The sequence below is a fragment of the Nasonia vitripennis genome, assembly GCF_009193385.2.
Source record: "Nasonia vitripennis strain AsymCx chromosome 3 unlocalized genomic scaffold, Nvit_psr_1.1 chr3_random0005, whole genome shotgun sequence".
NCBI lineage: Eukaryota > Metazoa > Arthropoda > Insecta > Hymenoptera > Pteromalidae > Nasonia > Nasonia vitripennis.
In genome coordinates, this window is record NW_022279624.1 from 374,220 (window position 1) to 400,789 (window position 26,570).

General features: G+C 38.6%; 1 protein-coding gene across 18 annotated transcripts in view; it reads right to left on the reverse strand.

Moving 5' to 3' along the window:
* LOC100113848 (ADP-ribosylation factor-like protein 6) overlaps positions 1–26,570 on the reverse strand; it is a 246,997-nt gene that overhangs the window by 111,176 nt on the left and 109,251 nt on the right. For 2 of the 18 annotated variants that reach the window (XR_004345240.1, XR_004227045.2), the window contains exon 5: positions 22,001–22,339. The exons of the other annotated variants lie outside the window; for them this stretch is intronic. The gene's annotated coding sequence lies outside the window, so the exon portion shown is untranslated. The remainder of the gene's footprint in view (positions 1–22,000; positions 22,340–26,570) is intronic. 18 annotated transcript variants of the gene reach the window in all.

Genomic DNA, 26,570 nt, shown 5'->3' on the forward strand with positions numbered 1-26,570 from the left:
AAAGGCGCAAATTAATGAAGCAGTCATCATTTTACATTCAAAAACAGATATTTTTAGAAAACAATTTCATATTTTCACAGATGATTGTACGTAGCGTCCCTTTCATCCAGACCAAATCTGCAAATTACATTTTGTGATATGCGTAAATTCATAGAGCACGCGTCACTTTACATTTATAAACAAATATCTTTAAAAAACTAGATTATATCTGCACAGGTGATAATTCTCAGCATCCCATTAATCTGGAATAAATCTGCAGATTACGCCTTGTGATATCGATGAATACATAGAGCATGCGTCATTTTACATTCCCAAACAGACATCTTTAAAAAACGAAATGCGCAAATAAATGAAGCAGTAGTCATTTTACATTCACAAACAAATATCTCTAAAAAACTAGATTATATCTGCACAGGTGATAATTCTCAGCATCCCATTAATCTGGAATAAATCTGCAGATTACGCCTTGTGATATCGATGAATACTTAGAGCAGTAGTCATTTTACATTCACAAACAGACATCTTTAAAAAACGAAATGCGCAAATAAATGAAGCAGTAGTCATTTTACATTCACAAACAAATATCTTTAAAAAACAAGATTATATGTGCAGAGATGATTATTCTCAGCATCCCATTCATCTGGAATAAATCTGTAGATTACGTTTTGTGATATCGATGAATAGATAGAGCAGTAGTCATTTTACATTCACAAACATATATCTTTAAAAAACAAGATTATATCTGCACAGATGTTTATTCTCAGCATCCCACTCATCTGGAACAAATCTGCAGATTACGCTTTGTGATATCGATGAATACATAGAGCAGTAGTCATTTTACATTCACAAACATATATCTTTAAAAAACAAGATTATATCTGCACAGGTGATAATTCTCAGCATCCCATTAATCTGGAATAAATCTGCAGATTACGCCTTGTGATATCGATGAATACATAGAGCATGCGTCATTTTACATTCCCAAACAGACATCTTTAAAAAACGAAATGCGCAAATAAATGAAGCAGTAGTCATTTTACATTCAAAAACAGATATTTTTAGAAAACATTTCATATTTTCACAGATGATTATACGTAGCGTCCCTTTCATCCAGACCAAATCTGCAAATTACATTTTGTGATATGCGTAATTTCATAGAGCAGTCGTCATTTTACATTCACAAACTGATATCTTTAAAAAACAAGATTATATGTGCACAGATGATTATTCTCAGCATTCCATTCATCTGGAATAAATCTGTAGATTACGTTTTGTGATATCGATGAATAGATAGAGCAGTAGTCATTTTACATTCACAAACATATATCTTTAAAAAACAAGATTATATCTGCACAGATGTTTATTCTCAGAATCCCATTCATCCGGAACAAATCGGCAGATTACGCCTTGTGATATCGATGAATACATAGAGCTGTAGTCATTTTACATTCACAAACAGATATCTTTAAGAAACTAGATCATATCTTCACTGATGATTATTCGCCTTATCCCTTTTATTCGGTCCAAATCTGCAGATTACGTATTGTGATATACGTAAATACATAGAGCATGTGTTCACATTCACAAACAGATATCTTTAAAAAAGCAGATCATATCTGCACAGTTGATTATGTGCAGCATCCCTTTCATCTAGATCGGATCTCAAGATCGCTACTAGTGATATATGTAAAACATACATTTGTATCTATGTAGCGTATACGATTCATAAAATAATTTAGATTATTAATACAAATAAACACATTTGCCATATTTCTCTAAAAAAAATTATCACTTACAGCATCTGACACATCTGGACCAATCTTACTGTGTTTTTGTTCAGTTCGTTTTATTCGTTCAAGTAGTGTAGATGTAAATTTAGGTTTTTTAAATTTCGCGCCGCTGCTCGCTCTCCGTTGCGACGTTGAGAGCGCGCGCGCATGTGTCGAGTTGCGCGCCGCCGGCCCCGCTTGCGAGCGCGCGAAGGGCCCGCGCGCGCGGATTCCTGTTCGGACTGCCTAGCGCTTCGCATGTTTGGCTTCCTTACGCTTTTCGATTTTTTTTTTCTTCTGACGGTGGGCCAATGACTTGTTCTTCTCAGAGCTGTCACTGTTCACCTCGTTCTGCGCCGTGTTGGTAGTGTTTAGCGGAAAATTCGCGATCGCGTTGTTCGCGTGTGTGTATTTGTGCGAGTGTGTGAGTGTGCCTCGAGGCGATAGTCTTAAGGTTTGTTGGCGAAGGTGTCCACGTGTTGTACGTGACTCCTTCGGGGCGAGCGAACAGCGGCAACACCCCTTGTTGCCCTCGTGCCAAGCGTCTGGCTCCCCGAGACGTCGGGGCGCGCTTGGTGCACGGTTGCGGACCATCCTTTCGCTCCCCAGGCCCGGCTTCCAGACCTCCAGGACCAGGACGGAAGCAGCGGCGGACTACGACGAGGCCTGCTCAACGCCCTCTTCAGCGGCGGTTTTTGCGTTCGTCTTTGCGGTAAGAGAGCTCTCTCTGCGTGCGGAAAAGGTACCTCGCGTCTTTGCGTTTGCGTGCGTTCTTTCACTTGAGTTCTTTCACTCGTTCTAAGATTAATATTCAGTTTTTGATATGTGTGTACATATACTTTATTTCTAATCAACTACAAAAAAAAAATTACATAAATATAAATATTTATTATTATTTTATACCCATTTGTAATTTATGTGAAATGTTTCATGATCCGGTCATTTTTTGTGAACCATTCTTTATCGGAAAAGTGTACTCAATTTTGATTTTTTTTTATTTTTCTCAGTATGATTATGTATTTGTTCGTACCACATTTCTATCATAAAATAATTACACAGGCCCACAAAAAAAATAAACTTGTATGGCCATCGACAAAACCCATGTACTCCTATGTATTTTTGCGCGCTGAGTCCGAATCTGGCTTAACCTCAGCACGTCGGGTTCAAGGGCATTTGAAGGTCAAATTGCAGAAATCAGCAATAACTAATACAAGACATCTATCTGTTAAGTTTTGGGGGGCGCTGAATCCAAATCCGGTATTTGTTTTTCTCCATAAGGTAAGTTTGAAGGTCAGTTCAAGGTCATAGCTGTGTACTCTAGGAAAAATGAATTTTTTGACTGCAGATTCTGAAAGAGCGGGAAATTTTACGTACAGATAGATATTCAATTTTTTTTGTAATATAACCCTCAAGGTCATATGAAGGTCACTTAATCTTGTTGGATGGAGGATTCATATGACAATAAGATAATGGGTTTTCATGGGGCAAACTACTATATCGTTATGATTTCAGGGTCGCCGAATCCAAATCCCGTGTCCGTTTGTCTCCATCAGGCCGAATTGGAGGTCGTTTGAAGGTAAAATCCTCGACAATTAGTGAAATCGAGCCAAGTTATCATTCTGACATATTTTTTGGGCCGCTGAATCCAAATATAAAGACTGCTTAGTACCTCAGGGCCAAAGTCAAGGTCATCCCAAGGTCAAATATTCTGCTCTTTCAGAATCTGCAGTCAAAAATTCATTTTTCCTAGAGTACACAGCTTTGACCTTGAACTGACTTTCAAACTTACCTTATGGAGAAAAACAAATACCGGATTTGGATTCAGCGCCCACCAAAACTTAACAGATAGATGTCTTGTATTGGTTATTGCTGACTTCTGCAATTTGACCTTCAAATGCTCTTGAACCCGACAAGTTCATTTTTTTTGTGGGCCTGTGTTATCATTCCGAAATGATTCACTAATTCCGGTGAATTTCTACATAATTGCTCATTTTAGTATTTTAATATAGTGTAGATTTAAAAAATAAATATTTTCATCTTTAACTTTTAAAACACTACGGAATGTCTATTGTTCGTCCGCGCGCCGGCCGCCACGTACTCTATTCAGACGCAATGGCGCGATCCCCTTACTTTGAGATGTCACCACGTGCTGGAGCCTGACGACGTTTATGAGAGCTTGACTGGATTGAGGAAAAAGTGAATATTAATCTTGATCGTAGATTAATAATGCTTGATTTGGTTGCTACTAAATTATGACCTCTTTTTCTTATTTATTTATCATTTTTCTTTACACTTCCCTTTTCTTACGGATGATGCACTGCCTCGCCTTTCCGACTGTCTACCAGCGACGACAACCAGCATGAACGTCAAGGCATACTCCCGCTGACCTTTATGATTTCCTGGATTCTGAAAGTGTAAATTTTCCAATACCGCGAACGCGTGCCACCCACAGCGCGTTCTGATTACCTAGACGTTACCGCGCTACTGCATTACACACAACTAGGACACTAAGTCGACTTGCAAATATGTATCTACACAACTAGTTTATAAATTCCTTAACCTAACTTACATGCTACTTTATTACAGGAACTATAGCTTTCCTAGTAGCTTGACTGGAGAATCATTACGTCGGAAGGATATAGTTAAAAAACTGGATTCACTAGCACTCCCAGACCACTGCGTAAAGGATATTATAGATTTAACGACTGATTATGTAAATTTATAAATAATAGTTTCAATGTCTTCAGAAAGAGAGCCCTCATCACTCATTTCATCTCACCGCGCTCATACTGAACGCGATCTCTCACACTACCACAGCATAAATATATCGTCGCTCCCTACAAAGACTAGCACAGTTCAAATTTTCAAACGAAAACTAGCACAACTCACGATTTGCCACGAAGAGTAGCACAGTTCAGAAATGCGGCCGAGAATAGCACAACTCGCGACTCTATATTACTTAAAATGTGAGTATTTTATGTTTTAATTGGGTTATTTGTTTGTTAAGTTCATGAACATTTTAGACAAAGACAGACAAACCTCAAAGTTTTAAAAGGTTTCGGAAAATTTAGGTTTCTAAAAAATGTGAATAATTTTAAAAAATGTTTGTCAAAAATTATTGTATTTGTGAAAACGATTTTAAATTTGGTAGAAAGTTGAAAATTGTGAATATTTTAAAATGTTCATTAGGGACAGTTTTGCAAAAATTGGTAGATTTTTATAGAAATTCGTAGTTTAAAGTTTGAGTTGTGCTAGTCTCCGCGGGAAACTTCGAGTTGTGCTAGTCTAGCATGCGTCAAATGAGTTGTGCTACTTATGACGGGAAATTTGAACAGTGCTTCTTTTTGCAGGGAGCGACGATATATACTCTATTTCTCTAATACTCTGTAAAATATTATTATGTAACACGCGAACGATTTTCGCGTTTTTCGTACCTATTAATAGGGATTAAAGTGACTCTTTTTTGACCGGCGGGCAAAAAAGTTATTTTAGCGGGCAATAAAAACCTTTATTGCCCGCATATTCAAACAGCGGTCAATAATGGCCTTTATTGCCCGCAAAATTTTTTTTTTGTAATTTAAAAAAAAAAGTTGATTTTGATAAATTTTCATTATTTATTATTAAATAAAAAATGTACAAACTGTTATGTTCTTGAACAATATATAATTTATAACTAAATATAAATTAACATTGTCGAAATTTCTTATTTTTTTCATTAAAACCCTTTACATAATACTTTATTTCATTTTTTTCCAATTTTCTCATTATAAATTCGGTACTGTTAAAATCAATTATTTATTTACAAAAAAAAACAAAAATGAATTTTACTTTTATATAATGTTTGAACAAGACAAGAGCACGGTTGCCGTGTCAAAAAATAGTCACATCAGTCCCTCTTAACACGTACGAAAAAACGCGAAAATACGTCCGCGCGTTACATAAAATATGGTGTGCACCAAGGGCTAAGTGGGCTTTTTGGCCTCGTGGATTTTACAGTACTCGTCTGCGGCTCGTAAACGCCCTCGACTTCGGCTCGGGCTAACTCTCCTTGACTCGTACTGCAAAATCCACACTCGGCCTAAAGAAGCCCACTTTACGCCCTTGGTACACAATATACTATTATTTACAATGTAATGTACAGCAATAAAGACTACTTAATCTCTCCTATCCGCCTAATGCTTTCTCTCACGCCACGCCGCTTGCCCCGAGCAGTGCCGCAGACTAACCTCGCATCACTCCTGCCTCCCGGCGACTCACGCGTTCTCCCGGAACTAGTTTCACGGTCACATTTGTGACTTCTGTTGTCAGCAGCTAATTGGTGAACCATACTGCGTCGGGACGGCGCACAGTAGGCATAAATGGAAAAAATGTGGCTGTCTCGGGGACAGCCGATAGAAGTGAATACTTAAGTAGATGGTTTGGAATTTTGGAAAATTTTGAATAGTTTCGTTGCCAGAGAATCAAACGTATACGAAGTAAGAAATGTACTAGTCTTCGCAGCGGGACTGCAAATGTACTTTATAGTCTTCGACGCAAGAGTTCAAAATATATATACAATAGTCTTCGCGGCAAAACTGAAATGAATTAGTCTTCGATACAAATTCAAATGCGTCTTCGTTGAGTGCAAAGTACTAATCCACAAGGATACATTTAATTGTGACTTTTTTGATAAATTTTTATGATTTTTTGATTTAGCAATTTTAATGCGTAAATCGGCGCTATTTTCTTATTTTTCCAATTTAATCGCAACTTTGACAGAGAGTTAAAATATCTTAGGTGAAGTAATCATTGATCAACTAGTAAATTTAGGATAGGCAAAATATAATACGAATAAAGAAAATATAATTAGAATAATAGTATCGTACGATATTTTATGACATAACGTGCGTAATCCGAGATTTAGAGAGTGCATTTTTGTACGAGCATGCGGTAAATCGAGGTTTACGCCAGGGTGTATCATACAGTGATAAAGTTTACCGCGATAAGTCAATAATGTTTACCTGCAAACGATTTGTGCATATTAAAAAAGTCACGTCGTCTAGTTGACGCGAAAAAATTAAAGCGCCATTAAAAGGTACCGCTATATTAGCGCGTCCGAAATCCGAGAAAACCCGATAGCCGCTTGCAGCGTGTGTAAATAAGTGAGGCTGATATGTAAGGGAAGCGCTGAGCTGTGCAAGCATGCTAACATGCGCGGAGAAGAGTGCGTGGTGGAGGGAGAGAGCTGCCGCTGCTTTTGTGACGATCGGTCTGTCGCGCCGCCGTGACGGTTGCCGCTCGACGATTCACTCCCCAGTAAAATGTGTACCCGGCGACCCTATAGAAGTATTCACTTCAAAAAATTTGAGCCAAGCGGCAATTTAGATGGATTATGGCAAGATCCAGGTGAATTGATCAGCTAAAAATCCAGCTCAAAATAAATGTAAAAAAATGTGGCTGTCTCGGGGACAGCCGATAGAAGTGAATACTGAATTAGGTGTGTTGTAGACTTCATTTTTTTTATATAGGTGAAATAATAAAAATAGGTTTATCGTTATTCATACATTATTTTATTTCTTACAAACTTTATTTATCTATGGTAGAATCACAGGTATCTTCATTTTTTAATTCAATAAAAGAAACAATTGGTTTATGGTAACTAAAGTATGATATAAATGTTTTAGAATCGATTTTATATAAAAATCTTGAAAATACTGCATCTAATGTTGTGCCATACTTAGTAGTTGATTGTTGCGCATCATTATTCATGTCTAATTAAAATTTATCTTTGAGGAATGTAATTAATGGTTGTGCACTTTCGTCAGCAAAGTTAACATTAAAATATCCTGCTAAAATCAGTGGTATTTCATGGTCATTTGTACCAAGCTGCCGTGATCCTACTTGAGTGTATACAACAGCGCGGTGAAGGGAGAGATGCGCGCAGTGCGTACGCTTTGAGCGGCGAAGAGAGCGCGGTGGAGGGGAGAGTGAGAGAGAGAAAGAGAGTTGCCCCTGCTTCCCCTCCTGCCGTTCGGAATACATTTTGTAAAATTTGTTATAGTGTATGATACGGTGGATGAAGGATGGATTGCGGTATGAGGCGTGTGATTATATAAAATTGATAAGAAAAGACTACATGTTTTCGAGGTTGTAAAAGTATTACTTGGCTTTTTGTTTAAAGAGTGAAATTGAAGTAGTATTGCGTATGCGTGAAGGTAATGTGTTCCGGAGGTATGCGGCGCTAATATAGAATGAGTTCCTTAGCACCTCTGTCGCGAAGGTTGGAATATACATGGGTGTCACCTCACCCCTCGTAGGACATAGTGCAATGTGGAAGTCAAAGTAGGCAATGATATAAGATGGTACTGCTGTGTTAAAAAGTTTTCTTAAGAAACAGGCCATGAAGTACTTCCTACGTCCGGCGGTGATAAGCCAATGCAACTCGCGCCTGAAAGGGGTGATGTGCTCATCCCTTCTAACACCATAGATGTAACGAATTCCCGTGTTCACGAGTCTCTGGAGTTTTATGTCAAGCTCTTGTGTCAAGTCACAGTAAAATAATAAGTAGTAATCAATGATAGGAAATAGAAGGGCCTGTACCAGATGCTTGCGCAGCCCGAGATTGGTGCTCTTCTTGAAGAAAAATAACCTTTACATAAGAGTATAAGCATGCTTACATAAAAGTGTAATGTGCTCTTTCCACCTTAGTTTGGAATCTAGCGCCATGCCCAGACTGCGCACTGATGACTCGTAATCGACCTGGGCTTCCCTATGTTGATGTAGGTGTTAGCCTCAGATGATAAGCTGTTAATGTAGTAAGGAGAGTCCAGGACGATTGCCTTGGTTTGAAGGACATTGAGTTTAAGTTAGTTATTGCAGCCCAGCTCATCCTATCGGCATTAGCACTCATCTTCGCGGAACAAGAATCGAGCTCCTCAAGGTGGCATTGACTGTAAATTTGCAAGTCACCCGCATAGATCAGATGAGATACACCGGAATCTAAGCAAAAGCTGATGTCATTGACGTATATCGCGAACAGTAGAGGTCCCAGAGCAGATCCTTGTGGCACTCTGGTGTTAAGAAGATGGAAGGTGGATTTTTCGTCGTTATCGCCAATAACGGCCTGTTCTCTTCCCGTGAGGTAAGAGGTAAGCTAGCGGATAACTTGGTTAGAAAATCTGATGGAAGATAGCTTTCTAAGGAGCTTGGCGTGATACACTGTGTTAAACGCTTTGCTAAAGTCGAAGAGAAGAAGTAGATTAACCATCTTTTGGTTAATGCCAAGCCTGACATTATCAGTTAACTTAATTAAGCCGGACTGAGTGCTGTGGCCGGTGCGAAAACCAGCCTGCAGGTCATCGAGTAGAAGTCTTGACTCGAGATATCCAGAGAACTGTCTGTGCATCAGCCACTCCAGCACCTTCGACAAGAAACAATCGGATCGGACGATAGTCAGTCAAAGATGTTGGTTAGCTGACCTTGTTAAGTGCACGCACAAGTGACTTTTTCCAGGCTAAGGGGAAGCGTGACTCGCACAAAGACAGGTTGAATATGCGACAAAGTAAGGGATCAAGTACCGGCAATGCCTTGGAGATGACAACCTGTGGGATGCCGTCGCTGCCCCCTTATCTCCCTAAATTTGAAATGTTCGGGATTTTCGAGACTTTCAAGGGTCTGCAGAAAATTATCAACAGGAGAAGCATGCGGTTCGTTTGAAATTCCGCTGAAATGGATGTTTAAATCCTTCAAGGAGAAGCAAAAAGGGATGTTTTCTCTTTTGGTGGTAATTCCGAGATTCTCTATCTCTCTCCATATCTCACCGACATCGGTCAGGGTTGACAGGCATGAATGACAATAATTCAGCCTAGCTTCCGCAAGTCTATAAAAATATAGATTTCAGGGTAGACAAGTTCTGCGATACCGCCTGTATAGCCTGTTTCGTTAAGTCACTAGGTCACGAAGAATCGTGGTAAACAACAGGTGACGTTCCGGTCCTGGGGTCACAGTACGTAATAGAGCGAGATGATTGATGGCGCTCGTAAGATTGGCGTTCAGAATGGCAATGCAATCGTCAAGTGATGAGGTGGCGAGAGATGACCAGTTACATGTGCTGAGAAAGTCCCTTAGTTTCTCAGTACAGATCTATTTGTAATTTTTGCAGGAGTATGTTTTGAGCGCGTTGCATGGAATCTGTACGTCGAGAGTGGCCGTGATAAGGTCATGTCCGTTGATCAAGGGGGTATCTGTCTTCCAGTGCGATAGCAGGCGATCCTGCTCATCTATTAGACAGAGGTCAAGCAAGGTATATCAGAGTCCTGTTTATGGTGCGTAGCGCCATAAGAGAGCGACAGAAGAGAGTTTTCCTCGATCATTTCTCATCATCTCCCATGATGACCTTCGTGGAGTAGTTTTCCCTACTGAAATAACTTCAGTAAAAATCAGATGATCTCTAGGTGATTTTCAAGAGAAAAGCGTGCCAATTTCGTATTTGATTAGCAGATGATTTTCAGGTAAAAAGCAAGTGATCTCGGATTTTAAAGAACCCAATTTTTTTCGCATTTGATTTTTAGATGAAAATCATGTAACTTTTTATTACTTTTAAATATTATGTTTTGGATTTATATTTGCTATAATTGAATAAACTTTTTAAACATTATTATTATTATTATTATTATTTTTTATAATGGTTATAATGCTAGATTGTTCGCGTTTGCTATTTCGAAATAATTATTCAAAATGACTGTTGATATTTAGTGATAAATTTTATCGTTCGCAAAGAATAATAGAATCTTTTTGAATATTATTTATATTATTATTTATATATTTTTAAAATTGTAAATTGCTGATTTTAATAACTTTTAAATAAGTGTACAATAATAATAAAAATTTTAATTGATGGAGAGATAAAAACAGTATGAGGAAGTTTATTTGTGGTTAGGAGTACTAAATAAGTATTTGGTAAATTTGTATGTTTTTTATTACAAAATATATTTCATCTATATACAATGCTGGTTTAATATTAGTAATGTAACAATAACATATTTGATAATAGCAAGATGTACATATTTCGAAGAACTTTCATGAAAATACAAATACTTTTAATATCCGTATTATACAGAGTGGGCCATTTTAATCAAACCAGTCTAATAACTCCTAAATTAAGCCATGAACAGAAAAATTGTTCAGATGAAAGTTGTCCAGGATCAAGGGGGACATCTTTTTGTGCAATTAGTTTTGACCTTAAACTCAAATTTCAAGGTTATTTGAAGGTCAATTTTTTTTTTTAATAGGAACCCCCTATTTTTGATAGCAGATTCGGAAGGAACAGGAAATTTTACGTCCGAAACGTCTGAAACTCAACATCCTCTAAAAGCTCTGGCAGTCGATCTCTGAGCAATGCCAAATAGCTATTCTGGTTAACATTTTGACCGAAAAAATATGGCCCAATCAGGTAACCATTAATGATCCCACACCACACCATTAAACTCCATCGGTTTTGATGGTCAATAGCCCTGTACCAGTGGGGATTTACAGGTGACCAGTAGTGACTATTGTGCCTATTTAATTGACCATCACTGCGAAATATAGCCTCGTCAGAGAACATAACAAATCTGAAAAAATCTGGATCATTTTGTAAAACTCCTAAAGCCCACTGGCAAAAGTTAATACGCATTAGAAAATGGCGTGGCCTCAGCTCATGAACTAATCTTATGTGGTAATCGTGATAGTGGAGATTATTGAGAATTCTCAATGCTGTTCTTCGTGGTATACCGATTTCTGTTTCAATTTGTCGACTACTAATTTGTGGATTGAGATGAACAGCTGCTAAGGCGGCTATAACATTAGGATCATTTTCGTTGTATTCGTGGTGTCTGCGTTAACGACGAAGATGTCTATCACGAGCTCTTCGAAGTAATCTGAGTAATGTGTCGTGAGTAGGAAGCCTTCTTAGAGGAAAGCGTTCAGCGTAGAGTCGCACCGCGGCTCTGGCATTGTTTTGGGTTTCGCCTAAGATCATTATCATATCAACAATTTTATTGGATTGATAATCGCCCATGTTGAAAATTTTGTTTATAATAAGAAAAACTATTTTATTTACATTCACTCTTTATTGAAATTGAAACTAAACCAAAATAAGAAAGTGACAACAAAAAAAGGAGAAATTTTCAAACTGTATAATTTTTAAATCAAATTTGTAACTTCTTATTTTCTTACGTTAAGACATTGTGATTTTTATTGAAGACAGCGTGAGAACAATCGTTACAATTTATATTAGATTAAAGAAATTCAACTTAAAAAAAAACATCTAAACTGGAAATGATGCACTTTGGCAAATACAATTATTAAAAATTTTTTTAATATTACAAAAGCAAAATGATGTTTAATATTTTATCTTAAATAATGTATTTTTTAACATCCTACCTTTATTGTTTAACCATTTTTTACGCTTTTGAAATGTTAAACTTTTACTTGACTCTGCTTCGACCGTGAATGAATTGACAACATTGATTTTTAACGTTCCATTTCCCACTCCCATTAAGAACTCAGATATTTAAAATTATCATGTTTACTTCAAAATTTACTTTTGACCACTAAAAATTTGTTAACGAATGTTAAACAAGCATCCTAGTGAGAGGCAAGGGGACTCACAGTAAACAAGCACTCCAGTGAGAGGCAAGGGGACTCACGTTAAAAAAACACCCCAAAGGGAACATAATCCTAATACGTCCACGTCGTTGTTCCTGGGTAGCGCTGAAATTAGGGAATTATTTTGTTTTCAAGGTAAATATTTTCATGGTCATTGTCACATTGGGTTTGAATATTCATCATAAAAGTACATTAACTACGATTATTCTATCAGAAAATGCGATTAAATAGCAATTACAGTATTTCTTAACATTTGACCTAGAAATGACCTTGTGAAGGTCATGAAAAAAATTTTGAAATACCGTTTCGGGCGTAAAATTTCCTGTTCTTTCCGAATCTGCTATCAAAAATAGGGGTTCCTATTTTAAAAAAAATTTGACCTTCAAATGACCTTGAAATTTGAGTTTAAGGTCAAAACTAATTGCACAAAAAGATGTCCCCCTTGATCCTGGACAACTTTCATCTGAACAATTTTTCTGTTCATGGCTTAATTTAGGAGTTATTAGACTGGTTTGATTAAAATGGCCCACCCTGTATATAACGATAGGATTCTCTTTAATTTCGTTGACTATTTGTAAAATACTATAATGTTTACTTACCATCTGCATTAAATACTGCACTAATATAATTCTATTTATAGATACAAGCACCAATATAATTGTATCTATAGATACAAGCACTAATATAACTGTATCTATAGATAAAATTATAATAGTGCAGTATTTAATACAGATAAAGCATGAAAATTCAAAAGTTCATCACATTCGATATGGCCATTGTTCCTAATGATTAATGAATTACTATTTTAGTTTATTTATATAAGCATTTATAAATTTTTAATGAAAAATTTTTATTTTAATTTCAAAGGTGGTGTGCCCCCTTAAATTGGGGACCACTATGGTGTCATTCAACTTTCTCTTTCGAGTCAGGAAATCACAATTTGTTAAAAGCTATTAGGTGCTCAAATGGTGTTACCTCTCAGATAATTAGGTATATTAACATTAATCATGCCGTAACAGTTCTACAAGAACGCTCATATCCACATGTAAGTGTTTTAGTCAAGATATACTACGAAGATATTCTCAGTTCAAATGTACATAATTATTTCAAACTTTCTGATATAGGTTATTTTAGAAGAGGCGACAGTGTAAATGATTCCTTATTGGCAAGTCTGAATGTATCAATAAATGCCAAATTATATTTAAAAATCGTAAAGGATGGATGTTTATATGAGATATTTCGTAAATCAAAAATAAGGACAAATAATTCATTCATTTTACTAAACGTTAACAGATTTGCCCGAATAGATAAATTTGTAGTAGATAGAGAGAATCAGAAAAAATTAACAATTTGTAATATTGTCCAAACACGAAAATATCTAAGTAAACATTATAGTATTTTACAAATAGTCAACGAAATTGAAGAGAATCCTACCGTTATAGATACTACGGATATTAAAAGTATTATTATTGTACACTTATTTAAAAGTTATTAAAATCAGCAATTTACAATTTTAAAAATATATAAATAATAATATAAATATCAACAGTCATTTTGAATAAGTATTTCGAAATAGCAAACGCGAACAATCTATCATTATAACCATTATAATAAAAATTATAATAGTGTTTAAAAAGTAATAAAAGGTTACATGATTTTTATCTAAAAATCATCTGCTAATCAAATGCGAAAAAAAATTGGGTTTTTAAAATCAGAGGTCACATGCTTTTCACCTGAAAATCCTCTGCTAATCAAATACGAAATTGGCACGCTTTTTTCTTGAAAATCACCTGGAAATCGTCTGATTTTCACTGAATCTTTTTCAGTAGGGGTGCATGTGCGTAGATAGCTGTTCGATGAAATCGCTCCTTTGGATACGTATGGAGGACGATACACAACACCCACGAAAATGGGAGACATTCCCTTTGCAGAGACCTCACAGAGGAGATACTCTGGTTTACTCGGCTTGCCCAATCAGACGCCGTCAGATGATGATATTACGCTAGCGGTCAATGAGTTGTCCACTAGTTCGATTCGCGTGACCAATGCAGGCAAATCCTTGAGCGGAGTAAGCGAGGTTTCGATCGCTGACTCTCCACCTTCTTCATGATTGTTTGCGTAGTCTCAAGTTTGTTTAGTTTGGTCAGGACCTGCGTGAGTGTGTCATTTGTGTTTAATGACGGTGGCAGTGGACTTGAATTCCGAGTTGCTGGTGCAGATTGAGAGGAGCTGTTGCCATTAGCTGATCTTGAGGTGTCTCCTGAAGTGTCTCCTCCACTTCTTCTTCTTGAGTTGACATAAAAGCACCGACGTTTATTATGGTAAAATGAGCGAAGAAAAGACGAGTCAGTGGAAAGAAGGGCCGGGGGAAAACCACCTTTATTGATCCAGTGCACGGAGTAGAGATACTCCTTAATTTGCTGCCCTGTAGGGGGTATAGTACAGTGTAGGTCTGTACTCAGCTAACATGTACTAAGCACTGGAGTGATGCGACACAAGGCGTGAGAGTTAGTGTACAGTGGCCAGAGAGGTGTCAGTATAAGAGCCTTTAGGTCGCTCTTTTGAGTACGTGTTTGCGTACGCCGTATCGGGGCCACCTGGCGGTAGAGCTGCGATACTGAGGTTCGCTACCTCGGAATGTGCTGCACTCTGGTGTCAAAAATAAAAAATTCCGGCTTGGCAACGACGACAACTGACAAAATTGTACAGATAGAGAGGGATGGAGATATAGCTTCAGCCACTCCCGTCGATTAGAGACACTGCACGTGAACAAAAGCTAATGAGTTCAAATTATATATATATATATATATATATATATATATATATATATATATATATATATATATAAAATTAAAATGGTGGAATGAGTGAGGGAAGTTTGGGTGAATAAATCAACGCAAAACACAATGAATTTCGCGGGAGAAAAACGACACGGCGAGGAAGCTCGCACGTGGCCGAAGTCCCAATACTCGAAAAACTCACACAATCCGCACACCGCACGCAAAATGCACACACACTACGCAACGCACGGTAATATAATAAAGAGTGTCGATCGTCCTGAAAAGGACGATGATGACGACTCTATACGCACGCAATTTATAAAGAGGCTTTCGCAATCGCAAGTACAAAAGCGCAATATCGACTGACTACTCGAGAGGAGATGTCAAAACTGAACTGCACGTACTCCCGCGCGCCGGAGCCCGCGCAAACGGGAGAGGCCCACATCAGCGCGCGCATGCGCTCGAACGCTCTCGCTGCAGCGCTCGCAGCGCTACGGCGCGAAATTCAAAATTCCCCCTCCCGCTCTTACATAACCCGAACAGCACGATTTCACTCTCACTCACGACACTGCAGTTTTGCACTAATTTGAGTCACTAAGTTGAATTCGGTTTACGTTTTGCAGGTTTGATGTGGATGACTAAGTCTGAGTCTTGTAGAACAACTCGTCACTAGATGATTTAAGGTTATGTTGCTCTGATTTTTGCAGAAATCCTTCTCGGCTCTTAAAAATTGCAAAAAAAAACGCAGTTTTTTAGCAGACGTCTTGGAGCCGTTAGGAAGACCTTTTCGCTGTAAAAATCACTCGACAGAGTAAAAAAAAATATTAATACCGTGTATTATGTGCAGAGCGAAAATGAGAGCGTGTTGAGCTTAACACCAAGGAGCGAGGAGAGAGAGAATTAGATTAGATTAAATAAGTTTTATTTCTGTACATTGTGTTGTACAATTCAAAATAACAGTATAAAGTAAAACAAGTTATAATTTGTGTGTGTGTGAGAGATGATATATATATAGAATGAATGTGGAATGATATATATATAGAGTGGAGGAGTGTAAGTGTTTGTGAGATGATTATGAGTTTTCAAGTGTATAAAAATATTCTTTAGCTAATTGTTTGAAGTGTGACATGGATTTAGTGTTGCGAAGGCGTGATGGTAGCGAGTTCCAGAGGTATGAGGCGCTTATATGGAATGAACCTTTCAACGTCTCCGTCTTGAAAGTCGGGATGTCCAGAGGCGTCCTTCCCCCTCACAGGCCTGTACGCGACGTGAAAGTCAAAAAAGGCCAAGATGTAAGAAGGCACAGCTGTGTTAAACAGTTTTCGTAGAAAATAGGCTGCAAAGTACTTTCTACGTCCGGCAGTTGTAAGCCATTGCAACAATTGTTAAAGCATTAATATAGTAGGGGGAGCCCAGGACGATTGCCTTAGTTTTCAGGACATTAAGTTTAAGGTGATTTTGTGCAGCCCAGCCCATTATCCTTTCGGCATTAGCTCTCATCTTGTCAGAACAAGAATCGAGTTCCTCAAGGTGGCATTGGCTGTATATTTGCTAGTCATCCGCATAGATTAGATGGGACACATCTGAATCCAAGCAAAAGCCAATGTCATTGATGTACAACGCGAACAATAGGGGACCTAGAACCGATCCCTGCGGGACACCGGTGTTCAGGGGACGAAAGGTGGAGAGCTCGTCGTTGTCACCAATAACGGCCTGCTTTCTTCCCGTAAGGTAAGATGCAAGCCCGCGGATGACCTGCTTGGAGAAGCCGAAAGAGGATAGCTTTTTCAGGAGCCTGACGTGACACACCGTATCAAACGCCTTGCTGAAATCAAATAGAAACAGAAGCGTGACTTTCTTTTTGTTTATGCCAAGCCTGACATCATCAGTCAGCTTAATTAAGCCAGACTGTGTGCTGTGACCGGTGTAGGTTGTCAATGAGTCAATAGTCTTGATTCAAGATATTCCGAGACTTGCCTGTGCACCAGCGCCTTAGATAAAAAACAGAGGAGAGAAATTGGACGGTAGTCAGTCAGGGCTGTTGGTGAACTGACCTTGTTCAGTGCTCGCAACAGCGACATCTTCCAGGCAGAGGGGAAGCGTGACTCGCTCAAGGACAGGTTGAAAATCTGACATAGTAAAGGAGCGAGTACGGACAGTGCCTTTGAAATTACAACCTGTGGGATGCCATCGTTGCCTCTGGCCTGGGTGTGGAAATGCGACACAGCAGCCAAAACGTCCGATTCGGTTATCTCACTAAAGTTGAAATGCTCAGGGAAGTCTAGACTCTCGAGGGTACGCAGAAAAACCTCAACTGCAGGAGCCAGTGGATCACTGGAGATGGAACTAAAGTGTTTGTTCAGGTCATCTGTCGAGAAACGAGAAGGTGATGGTGCTTTAGAGGTGGTGATTCAAAGGTTCTCAAAGGTTCTCAAGCTCTCTCCAGATCTCAGCGACATCAGTTAGGGTTGACAGGCGTGAATAATAATAATTCAGCCTGGCCTCCTCAACTTGTCTGTGAGCGTCGTCCCTTGCTACTCTATAAAAATATCGATCACAAGGTAGACGAGTTCTGCGAAACCTTCTGTAAAGTCTGTCCCGTTCAGTCAAGAGGTTACGAAGAGCCGTGGTAAACCACGGGTGACGTTTACGTCTTGGAGTAACAGTCCGTAATGCTCATCAATTAAGCAGAGGTCAAGCCAGGTGTCGGAGTCCTGTTTATGGTGCGTGGCACCATAAGGGACCGACAACAAGGAGTTTTCCTCAATATAGGCCCTGATGAACTTGGCATCTTCGGATGAGGAGAGTTGGTCAGCGTTAAAATCACACATAATGACCTTTGTGAAATAGTTGTGCATAAAAGTAGTCAGCTGTTCAATGAAGTTATTATCCTGAATAAAAGGGGCATGTGGTGGACGATATACGACTCCCACAAAGATGGGTGAAACTCCCTTCGCGGAGACCTCACAGAAAAGGTACTCCGGTTTGCCTGGCTTGCCCGACCAAGCTCCATCAGAGGATGATAATACGTTTGCAGTCAGTGAGTGATGGATATAGATGGCCACACCTCCCCCGTTCCTGTTTCTGTCACGTCTGTAGAGCGTCTATAGTTTTCCAGTGAAGGGATAGAAGTTATCTTCTCGTCAAGCCAGGTTTCCGTCACAGCTATCACGTGAAAGAGGGGACGAGTGGACAAGAAGAGCCTGACCATCTCAATGTCACCCGTAAGAGAGTTCGCATTGAAATGGCAGACTCTTAGACCCTCAGACAAAGTTACCTTAGGAGTGATTGAAGATGTGGTGGACGATTCAGATGATGGTGATCTACGTGGAATGAGGGGCTTGTACTTCAGTTGGCTGTGATCGAGCCTAAAAAATTCTTCAGATCTTCATCCGATGCAATCTTCACAGCACGATCCTCCTTCTTTAGCTTGATGTATATTCGACCATCCCTCACAAACGTGGTGCAGCCGTGCTCTCTTGCAGCTTCCCTTACAGTTTTGTGGAAGTATGTAGCTTCCGAATCTTGATTTTAGCAGAGATAAGCGAGTGCATGAGCGGATGGTCTCAGTGTACAGCGCCGGAGCATTCGATGGAGACGAAGAAGAGCCAGCGCCACTCGCCAGTAGTTATTCAAGCTTAGCTTTAATCTCCTCCTGCTCAGCCCTCAAAGCAGCCACATCCCCTTCCACCACCGTTACACGGTTAATCAGCGCCGGTATCTCCTTCAGCGGCTCCAAGGACTTCTCAATGGCTGTCATTCTCTTCTCCAGAAAACTCTTGCTCTCAGAAAGCTGGTTCTTCATTGCGTTCTGCTGCTTCTCTATGTTGTCAAGTTTATTTAGCTTGTCCAGTATTTTGTTGAGCACAGGATCTTCTTTACGTGATGGACTAGAAGAGCGCGATGGTGGTGCAGATGGTGGTGAAGAAACCGGTTTCCTGTAGCGTGTTTGTTGTTGTGGCAGAGGGCTGCTGCTTCGTAAAGATGGAGAAGAGGTAGGGGTGCTGCGTGGAGTTTTATTAGCAGCTACCAAGCAGTTCTTGCAGACTTGTATAGTCTTGCCACCTTCCTTAATTGCCTGAATAGGCGTACACTTAGGATGGTAGTACTAGCCACATTTGTCGCATTTGCGCGGATTATCAATATGCTTGAAGAAAGTTTAGCCAACAAAAGAGCAACGCTTAGCGAATTCGATATTAATGTTATATTTACATCCCGGTTCTAGGTTATGTCAGCACTATAGGATGTTTATATGCGAATATCGACTGCGGAAGATGTCCAGGTTACAGAGTCGCCAATGACGATGTCTGGAAAGTTTACTTCGCGCAGTTTTTTGTGCGTAAATCTAAATATCGGTTCGAAATAGTTTTTAGGTGTATATATTTGCCGATGACGAAGTTCAGGTACTCCACTCCGTAGCTTTTGTTCATGGATGTTACATCGTTTACGAATGGTTTCTGGGTGCATAGGGCACTGATGGCAGGATCCAGATTGTGCGCTAGGTAGTTGTTTGATATCTACAACTACTTTTCACACTCAGACATCAAAAGCTACGGAACGCACAACCTGGACTTTATAATCGGTGACCGTACACGCCTAGGCACTATCCATGGTCGATATTAACATCTACTTACGAAAAACTACGTAATGAACTAGCTAAACTTCATCATCACCGTTCCTGCGCACCTAGATACCATAAAAGTGTAATAAACGACTTTAATCAAGATTATTAAGAAAACGTAACCTCAAAAGTATACTTTGAAATTCCCCATATTCGTTAAGCAATGAATATTGAAATCTGTGACGAAATACGGGGTCTTATTGGTAAATCGATTCTTGAACGAATAGGAAAGCTTTCCTAATTTTTCCAAGTAATAGCAAATAAATGGTAAACGTTTCTATCAGGGATATTACCTCCGAAAATGATATTGGTGAGCGAAGCGAAAGAAGGGAAATACATATCATGTGGCTATCAAATAAGGGGAAGTTATAATGAGGGCAAGCCAAAATGAGGAGGAGCCTTAATAAGGGGGAGCTAAAATAAATGATATGAGATAAAAATAGTTAATGATAACTTAGAATGAGAAGGAGATAGAAATGATAAAATTACGTAAAAATCGTCAATTATTAACTCAACAAGAAAAGTTAGATTAAAAATAATGTAAAAAGTGACAGAATTTTAATCCAATAACAAAAATTCAGGGGGAGCTAATTTCTGAAACGACGGTGGCAACGAACATTTTTTATTAAGAAGGTTAACCACCAACAAATCCTGCCAAAACTTCAGCTCGCCGAGTCGGTGAGGGAGACACTCACACGTACACCCCGTGAGCACTAGTGTGTGTGCGGGCGCGCGCCTGACGACAGTCTACTTTAGATTACAATAACTTAGAATCTAAACGTCAAATTATTGCTCACGAGGTTTCAAAAGATTTGTAATATCGTCCTTAACCTTACTTTAGTTTTTTAACGAGATCGTAAAAAGCGTTCGGCTGCTATCAACGAAAATGTATGTTTCACGCGGGCCCAGCATAGGTAAGAAAATTTGTCATGCTCTGTATTTTATTAAACTATAATACTTTTTTACTATTTTATTAACTATGATTTGTTTTTTTTTTTTATATACTTCTTGGAGTTCCTCAGAGTGTTGCATAAATTTGTTAGAACCCTTCTATACTCCAGTTATATTATTTTTATGTCTGCTAGGTTTTTTCGGATACGAATATTAAAATTAAATCGACTATTAGAAAATTGGATCCAAAAAAGTATATAAGGTAAAACGCTCAGTACTCTAACAAAAATGAAATTCAGACCTATGCTTGGACACTCAAAAATGAATTATAACGATAAATTAAACAATATAACGTCAAAAAACAAAATGGATTATTATTGCTAATACTATTTTTAATAACATGCTTAGATTTCTTATAATTTTGTACATAATTTAACATAAATAAATAAGTTGAAATTTTATCTTAGCCCCCATAAGAACAGTAAATTTCATCGACTAGCTTTACATTTTTGAAAACTGTTTAATGAGAATAACAAATTATCTGAAGTAAGTATTACGTACGTAATACTTTTATTTTTTAGCTCTTGTACTGTAGAACAACTTTCCTATTTAAATATTGTTTAAAAAAAATATTTAAGCCAAAATTAGCTGTCTAAGTTTACCTCGCATAATCGGAGTAGTCATATACTCATAGTTAGCTCATATACGAAAGTACATGGACACATGTTTCGCTTTATTTTCACTTGGTTTTTAAAAGTACATTGTTGTAATAATATTGATAAATTATAATCGATATAAAGTTATGTAATGGTATATAATCTCAAAAAAAAGTTGCGTATCATTGTGCAACTTAACTAACAAATCTACAAACGGGGTGTTACCCTTAGGAGACAACCTAACCGAACTCAACAGTGGAACTTTATCTCTTAAATGAGACGAAGTGCATAGTTTTTTTAAATGAATAATAAAATTAAATTAAATCATTTTGCATAATTTACAATCCCTTAGGCATTACTTTTATGAATCGCTAAGCAATTATTATTAAATCAATTGTCAACCCGAAAGTACATACATATAAATCTGCGTACTACAGTAATTGCAAACAGCTAACCACCACGGTATTTTAGCATGAATTAAACCCGACTTTTTAAATAAAAATAAGTTTATGTAAAACAATTTTTGGTGTGTATCGATAGGAAATTATCTAAGCTTCGCGCTGGTACCAAAGATTTTTTCATAGTTCTATTTATATATACACGATTAACGAATTTCTGAAAGGTTCGTAAAATCTGCCCACGTGCTGGGCATTTTACCTTATGGCAGAGAGATGCTAAGAGTGTCCGCTTTTTCTGTGAAAATTACATTTTCCTTATCCAGGTGATCATTCTCGTTATCCTCAAATTGATCAGTTTTTTGACCATTGTTGTCATTTTGCTCAATTCTGTCAGCGACCTCGTCGTACCATTCTTTTCATTCTCTACCAATAAGGCTGATTTTAGGGCACGATTTTCCTTGCTAGTCTTCTTTCTTAAAATGCGCTCAGTGACGTTAGTTGTATTGAAAGCATCGCTTTCTTCAACTCTTGTTCCAGAAGCATCGCTTCCTTGTGCTTGGGCTTTGCTTTTTTCGCTTCATTGTCTTGGTTTGTAGTCCTATCAATTAAAATAAAAAGATCCATTAATTTATATACATGCATACTAACAAATGAATATATATATATATATATTATACATGGTGTCCCATTTTAATTTACCACCCCCTAGAACTGGTTAATAATTTGCTCTGAGAAAAAAATGTTTCAAATAAAATTTGTTGGGTTCGAAGGGGGACATCTTTTGGCTATTTTAGCTGTGACCTTGAACACGACCTTCAAGGTCATTTGAAAGTCAAGACCAAATTTTCATATGAAATGTGCATATTTTTATGGCGGATTCGGATTCTACTAAGAAAGAGAAACACTTTTTGTCCGAATCATTTTTTGAAAAAATCCCAAATTTTTGTTGTAAACGGCTTTAAAAAAGTTGAAAAAATCACTAGATATCTCTTATTGCCCCACCCTTTAAAAGAAGTTAAAAATTTTACATTTTATCCGAGGAATTAGAAACGTACACAATTTTACAAATTTAAGTCCAAGTATGACCTTAGCCATGAACTTGTCCTTAACCAACAAGGTCATTCGAAGGTCAGTCAATTTATTTAACGGTAATCCTCGATTTTTATTCCGGCAATTGAAGCTTGGCTATGACCTTGACCTCGAACCTTAAATTCATTTTAAGAAAGAACCATCACTTTAATGGAAAATACTCTCTTTTTCAAAGAAATGAAATTACCAAAAAATTTATTAACAGAACCAAAGTTCATTAGAACGCTAATCTGATTCATTTTTTATCACATGGGGGAAGTTTGCAATCTTCGGGGTGTGTTTGACATTCTCTGGGGCAAGTTTGCAATCTTCGGGGTATGTTTGACATTCTCTGGGGCAAGTTTTACGTCATCTGCGGAAAATTTGACATCATCTGGGGCAAGTTTACGGTCACAACTGGGACAAGTTTGACATCATCTGGGGCAAGTTTGAGCAGTAAGGGGCATGTTTTCAACTGAGAATCAAAATCAAGCTTAGTTTTTTTAATGAAAATTGTACATATTTTAAATCATATTCAGATTCTCTGATAAAGTACGCATCTTTTTAAGAAATATTTTTCTCGTAAATGCTTTATTTCTCGCTAAAAGACATTTTTTTGCTTCGTTATCGTTCTATTGGTAAAGCTTGTAAATTCTTACAGCTCCTCAAAGCTTCTCATCATTAGGTTTTCATTGACTTTCTGAATTTCAGAGCAGAAAAATACTTATAATAAATTATTTCTAGTAAGATTAAATATTCCCTAAAAAATCTACCTACAACAGATAATGGCTGACTACACGCCAGTAGAGATAGTCAACATGATCAAGATTCTGGGAGAATGTCACGACAATTACAAGGCTGCAGCGAGGCTGTACGCTGAAAGGTATCCGGACGCTCGTCATCCTACTAGGAGGAATATTAAACTTCTAACGATAAGAGCTCAAGGAGGTAACTTAAGAAGGAAGAGGCGACGGACGGGCCCAAGAGAGCATATTGCACTTGGGGTTCGTGCTGTAATTGCCGAGGATCCTCATATTTCGACGCGACAAATTCAGCGAATGCATGGAGTACCCAGATCAACAGTTTCCCGTTTATTGCGTCATTTTAGATTTCATCCATATCACTTGCACCTTACACATGCCATTGAGCCTGGTGATCCTGCCAGGCGACTTAGATTCTGTCAATGGGCGGAAACACGAATGCGCATAGATCCATTTTTCTTTGATCGGACTCTCTTTACAGACGAGGCAAAGTTCGACAATATGGGAGGAGTTAATCTTCATAACGCGCATTATTATGCAGAAGAAAATCCACATTGGCAGCGAGATCACCGTACACAAAGACGGTGGTCAATTAATGTTTGGGCGGGCATAGTTGGGGAATACGTTGTGGATCCAATTTTTTATGACCGTAATTTAAACGGCGAGCTTTATTTAGATATTCTCGAGAACCAAATTCCACCTCTTCTAGAAAACATTCCGCTAGAAATAAGGCGAGACATGTGGTTCCAGCAAGATGGTGCTCCCGCTCATCGTAGACTACTTGTCAGGAGATTTCTGAACGCGACATACCCAAATAGTTGGATTGGAATTGGTAGTCCAATCTGTGAATTCCCTGCGCGATCGCCAGATTTGACCCCATTGGACTTCTTTCTGTGGGGGGCCGTGAAGCAGAGAGTTTACGCGGAAGCCCCGACGACGGCACAAAATATGATGGAGAGAATTGTTGCAGCATTCCAGGCGTTCACCCCACAAACATTAATAGATGTCCAAAGAAGTTTTCGGCAGAGAATACAAATGTGCATTCAACAAAATGGGCAATTGATAGAGCACTTGAGGCGTTGAAATTTCCGTGACTAGCTGAACGAAGGGGTCTTGCCTCAAGTGGCTGGACGTGAAGGTCTTGCCTTAAGTGCTTGGACGTGAAGGTCTTGCCTTAAGTGGCTGGATAGGGTCTTGCCTTAAGTGGTTGGACGGGGTCTTGCCTTAAGTGGCTGGACGTGAAGGTCTTGCCTTAAGTGATCAAAAGGATACCTCTGTCTTTGTTTGAAGCTAGTAACATTCATCTAAAACAGCTTATTTCTAGGACAAATTCTCTTTTCAGTTAAAGGGAGAGCTACCTATTGATGATCAAAAAATGGTTAAGACAAAAAGTGTTACTTTTTTGGTAGAACCCGAATCTGTGATAAATCTTATTCAAATGACCTTGAAGGTCATGTTCAAGGTCACAGCTGGAATAGCCAAAAGATGCCCCCCTTCTAACCCAACAAATTTTATTTGAAACATTTTTTTCTCAGAGCAAATTTTTAACTTCTTTTAAAGGGTGGGGCAATAAGAGATATTAGTGATTTTTTCAACTTTTTTAAAGCCATTTACAACAAAAATTTGGGGATTTTTAAAAAAATGATTCAGACAAAAAGTGTTTCTCTTTTTTAGTAGAATCCGAATCCGCCATAAAAATATGCACATTTCATATGAAAATTTGGTCTTGACTTTCAAATGACCTTGAAGGTCATGTTCAAGGTCGCAGCTAAAATAGCCAAAAGATGCCCCCCTTCGAACCCAACAAATTTTATTTGAAACATTTTTTTCTCAGAGCAAATTATTAACCTGTTTTAGGTGGTGGTAAATTAAAATGGGACACCCTGTATATATATATATATCTCTCTCTCTCTCTCTCTCTCGCCTTTTTTGGCTTCTCCTTTAAAGTTTGACATTTCCGTACATCCCCCATCCACCAAGGTAATTAGGGGTTCAGGGTCAAACTCGTCTCCTTCATTCTGCATCGTCCTGCCATCTTCTTCCTTCTGCATCGTCCAGCCATCGGTTTCCTGCCGCATCGTCCGGTCGTCTACTTCGAACAGCATCGACCAGCCATCCCCTGAACAGACTCAATACCGACACCTACGTTCCTCTACATTGGGTAAGAGAGTCTGGGCTCAACTCAGTTACCTACGTTCTTCAGCATCGGTCTGAGAAGCACTAAGAGGTACTCAACCCTAGCCCCTACGTTCCTCTGCATCAGGCAGGGGAGTGAGAGTTTAACTCTGTAACCTACGTTCCTCTGCATCAGTCCGAGGAGCGTTTTATGCCTATTATCTAGTGGCCTTCGTCTAGCAACGGTTTTACTCAGCTGTTTGGCCATGTCCTTCCCTTCTATTCTCTTTGTCATTTCTAACCTTCTTGATAATAGTCCTTACGTAGTTATTTACTGCGCACTAGCCATCCTTCGAAGATAGCATAGCTGTCATCATTGACTCAGGGGTCACCCTAGTCTGAAGGTAACGCTCGGGTTCTTCTCGTTCCATTTCGTATCGCAAACAGTTACAAAAGACATGCTCCGCATCTTCGTTTGCTTCTAAACATACTGGGCAATTTGGATTATCCTCTATCTTGAAGCGGTGTAGGTAGGCTCAAAAGCACCCATGTCCGATTAAAAACTGCGTAAGGTAGTAATTCATTTCGCCATGTCGTCTATTGGTCCAGCCAACAATACATGGTATGAGGCGGTGCGCCCATCGCCCATTTCCACTGAAGTTAAATCGTCTTTGCCACTCAGCTAGAGTTTGTTTCTTTGCGGATTTTCAAACTTCCTTTTGAGTATTGTCACCACGCCGAATTTCTTCGTATATATTCTTTCGTTCTGTTGCTAGAAGGTCAATAGGCGGGATACTTGAAATAACGCACACGTAGGCAGAAGCGACCCGTAATGCACTTTTTCTATAAACTGTTGACAGCTTTCGTGCATAGGACTTCACCAAC